Source organism: Geotrypetes seraphini, chromosome 6 (genome assembly GCF_902459505.1).
Source record: "Geotrypetes seraphini chromosome 6, aGeoSer1.1, whole genome shotgun sequence".
In the NCBI taxonomy this organism is placed as follows: Eukaryota; Metazoa; Chordata; class Amphibia; order Gymnophiona; family Dermophiidae; genus Geotrypetes; species Geotrypetes seraphini.
Window position 1 is genome coordinate 128,968,384 of NC_047089.1, and position 4,754 is coordinate 128,973,137.

Below are 4,754 nucleotides of genomic sequence, written 5' to 3' on the forward strand. Positions count from 1 at the left end.
ATGATGCTTCGATGAACTGGAATGGTGTTTGGAGGCGTGATGCTTCAATGTATGGCTGGAAGATGACCGGTGTCAAGAGCCACGACAGTGCCTCGATGCAGCAGTGGCGGTACCAACATCCCGTGTGGCATGAATCTCAGGCTGGGCCGGTACCAGCGAAGTTGATGTTGGGGTAATGAGCTGAAACATATCACTATACTCTGCACGAAAGAAAGTATCGAACTTCTCTTTAAAGGTAAGCAGCGGTACCTGTGGCTTTGTCATTGGTACCAACGGTGCAGCAACTCGTTCTGGAGAGGATGACTCAAAAGATGATGCACCCCTCGATTTGGAAATGAGTCGCTAGGGGGTCTTCGCATGGTTGGCATAATTGGACTCGATGCCATAATGACCTGCCAACCCCATCTGGAAAGCTGGTGGCTTTTTAGCTGGCTTACTAGAAGAAGCAATGACCTGCGACACTGGAGTCGATGTCGGTGCATCGGACGACATCGGTGTCTTCGACGTTGAGGGCTTTGACATCGATGCAAGCGATGCATCAGCTCCCTCCATGCTGACACCAAACAACTTCTCTTGTTGTAGAACGCAGCTCTTAATGGTGTGTTTTGAAGAGTGGAACACACGCAGGTGTTGATACAATATTCCAGGCTAAGACACTGTATACACCAGTTGTGAGGGTTGGTGATGGAAATTGTCCTTTGGCATCGGCCACACTTTTTAAAACCTGTTACTGGGTGGGACATTGACGGGAACACCGCCTCAGCCAAATTGAACTCAATGGCTGAGACAAGAAAGAGGCTCCGCCAGTCAAACTGCCGAATGGTGACAAACAGGGAAAAAACTACTCCTGAAAAGTTAGTTGTTTGTTTTTTTTAAACAAAGGGAGAAAAAGGAAATAAAATTAAGAGAAAAATAACACGCAAGTGGGAAGGCAAAGGCAAAAAATGACAAACGTTTGAAAGCACAACTTCTTAGTTCTGCAGAAAACTAAGAACTGAGGAGCCATGCACCTATGTCGGGCGGGAAGGCACTTGTGCATGCGTGGTGCAGTCAGTCGCAAACTTTCTAAAGTTCTTAAAGTGCTGGTGCATTTTTGCAGCTGTCCATAGTGAGGCTTTGTGGATGACATCACCCATATGTGACAATATGCTGCCTGCTTGTTCTGGGATAAACTAGGATATCATTCATGCAAGGAGAGTGGACCGCTTAGGTGAAAACTGCTATGAAATGGGGCATGCTTTTCAAGATTTGAAATGGACTGTTCTGACTTGATTGTGCATACTCAACGTCATGGTAATTTAAAACATATATTACAACAGAGAGAACAGCAGCTGATTTTTGCAATGAACACTGTTTGGCCTGCAGAGTTAAACCAACAAGTTGAATAGAATGCTTTCTTTTAAGGTTCGCAATTTCACAGGGTTGGAAACTACATTAGTGATTTGGGCATTTAAGTTTCGGTTTCTCTTTGCTGTTTCGAGCTGCCATGCAGATTGTGTCACTGCACAACTATTGGATTTGTTTCCCCTAAAGCAGTTGTTTTTTGACGATGAAACGAGGTTCCTGTCATCGGGAGTTCTATTGGAGCCAGAGAATGGAATTTGGAAAGTTTTGATTGATCCACAGTAAGTTCTGGCAACATCAGATAAGTTCAGATAAGATAAGATAAGAGAGAAACTAAATTCCTAGAGGCGATAAGGGACTGTTTCATGGAGCAGCTGGTCACAGAACCAACGCGAGGGGATGCCACTCTAGACCTAATCCTCAACGGGCTAGAGGGACCCGCAAAGGAAGTGGTGGTACTAGCACCAATAGGGAACAGTGATCACAACATGATCCAGTACAAATTAAACATGGGAACATCAAAGGTGAAAAGAACCACAACAACAGCACTCAACTTCAGAAAAGGAAACTACAAGGACATGAGGAAAATGGTAGGAAAAAAGCTCAGCAGCAACTCAGGGAAGGTGAAGACTGTAAAGGAAGCCTGGACACTGCTTAAAGGCACAGTGCTTGAGGCACAAGACCTGTGCATCCCAAGGTTTAGGAAAGGGTGCAAAAAAAAATCGAACTAGAAACCCAGCATGGATAACATCTGCAGTTAAAAAGGCGATAAGCGACAAGAAATCATCCTTCAAGAAATGGAACAAGGAACCAACAAAGGAAAACCAGGAAGAGCACAAAAGACACCAGAAAGAATGTCATCGAGAGGTCAGGAAGGCAAAGAGAGAATATGAGGAAAGACTGGCAGGAGAAGCAAGAAACTTCAAACCCTTCTTCAGGTATGTGAAAGGGAAACAACCAGCCAGAGAGGAAGTGGGACCACTGGACGACGGAGACAGGAAAGGAGCGATAAAGGAGGAAAAAGAGATAGCTGAAAGGTTAAACAAATTCTTCTCATCGGTCTTCACCAGAGAGGACACATCCAATATCCCAGAACCCGAGGTGATTATAAACGGAGAACACGATGAAAGGCTGGTACAACTAGAGGTAAGCAAAGAGGATGTCCTCAGACAGATAGACAGACTAAAGAGCGACAAATCACCAGACCCGGACGGCATCCACCCAAGGGTACTAAAAGAACTGAGAAACGAAATAGCAGAGACACTTCGCCAAATATGTAACCTCTCCCTAAAAACTGGGGAGATCCAAGAGGTCTGGAAAATAGCAAATGTCACACCCATCTTTAAGAAGGGATCAAGGGGTGACCCGGGAAACTACAGGCCTGTGAGCTTGACCTCGGTTCCAGGAAAGATGATGGAAGCAATGGTAAAGGACACAATCTGTGAACACATAAAAAAACAATGGACAACTGAAGGCGAGCCAGCATGGCTTCTGCAAGGGAAGGTCATGCCTCACGACCTTGCTGTACTTTTTTGAGGGAATAAACAGTCAGATGAATAAGGGAGAATCCATAGACATCATTTACCTTGACTTCCAAAAGGCCTTCGACAAGGTACCTCACGAACGGCTACTTAAAAAACTGTGGAACCACGGGGTGCAAGGGGATATCTACCGATGGATCAAACACTGGCTAGCGGGCAGGAAACAGAGGGTTGGAGTCAAGGGCCAATACTCAGATTGGCAATGGGTCACGAGCGGAGTTCTGCAGGGGTCGGTGCTGGGACCTCTACTATTCAATATATTTATTAACGATCTGGAGAGAGGGACAAAATGTGAGGTTATCAAATTTGCTGATGACACCAAACTCTGCAGCAGGGTTAGAAACACGGAAGACTGTGAAGACCTGCAAAGGGACCTAACGAGACTGGAAGACTGGGCAAAAAAATGGCAAATGAGTTTTAACGTAGAGAAATGCAAGGTCATGCATGTAGGGAAAAAGAACCCGATGTTCAACTACAAAATGGGGGGAACACTGCTAGGGGTGAGTAACCTGGAAAGGGACCTGGGGGTGATGGTCGACACATCACTGAAACCATCGGCGCAATGTGCGACAGCCTCAAAGAAAGCAAACAGAATGCTGGGCATCATCAAAAAGGGTATCGCAACCCGGACGAAGGAAGTCATCATGCCGCTGTATCGCACAATGGTGCGCCCACACCTGGAGTACTGTGTTCAATACTGATCGCCGTACCTCAAGAAGGACATGGCGGTACTCGAGGGAGTGCAGAGGAGGGCGACTAAGCTGATAAAAGGTATGGAAAATTTTCCATACGCTGACAGGTTAAAAATGCTGGGGCTGTTCTCCCTGAAGAGGAGACTTAGAGGGGACATGATAGAAACCTTCAAAATCCTTAAGGGCATAGAGAAAGTGAATAAGGACAGATTCTTCAAACTGTGGGGAGCCACAAGCACTAGGGGTCACTCGGAGAAATTGAAAGGGGACAGGTTTAGAACAAATGCTAGAAAATTCTTTTTTACCCAGAGGGTGGTGGACACATGGAACGCGCTTCCGGAGGATGTGATAGGCCAGAACTCTGTACAGGGGTTCAAGAAAGGTTTGGATAGGTTCCTGGAGGATAAAGGGATAGAGGGGTACAGATAGAACTTGAGGTAGGTTATAGAAGTGGTCAGAAACCACTTCACAGGTCGCAGACCTGATGGGCCGCCGCGGGAGTGGACCGCTGGGCGAGATGGACCTCGGTCTGACCCAGTGGAGGCAACTTCTTATGTTCTGTGTTTGTGCACAATGGTAGATGCCATTTTCATTTGGACACTTAAGAGTCAGTTTTAGAGGAGTTTTTTTTTTTTGCCTATGAAAAATGTATTTATTTAATTCATTTTCTATCCCATTTTCCCCAAAGAGCTCAGAATGGGTTGCAGGGTAAACATACATAAAGAACAGGCAGCCTGATTTACTTTGGTAACGTGCTGCTGATACATGTCTGAGGCTTTTTTCTCCATTTAAGAAGCATTTCAATAGTATCCAGTGATGGGCCTCCAGTGAGACACTATTTATTTTTAGAATAGTTTCAATGCCATAGTGTCTCATGAAGTCAATACTAAAACTGCAGCCTTTATATATTCCACTTGGTAAGCATGTATAATTGTGTATTGTAAAATTATTATGAAAATGGAGTAGAGTTGGTTGCAGCTTCTCAGTTGCAGTATTTGCTCTACTTGTAAGTGAACACAGTCCCAGTACGAACACTGTGAATAAAGCTATATACTTTTAAAAGGTTTTCTGTCTTTTGCCAGAGAACCCAGATCTAAATGACGTATCATACTTTCATTTCCTGCCCATACTACAGCAAAAAAAAAAAAAGTCTTCTATTTTAGTGCAGTGAAGACAT

General features: G+C 44.8%; 1 protein-coding gene across 5 annotated transcripts in view; it reads right to left on the minus strand.

The window, feature by feature from the left end:
• Positions 1-4,754, minus strand: part of UBAC2 (UBA domain containing 2) — a 579,805-nt gene that overhangs the window by 425,444 nt on the left and 149,607 nt on the right. The gene's annotated exons all lie outside the window — the stretch shown is intronic.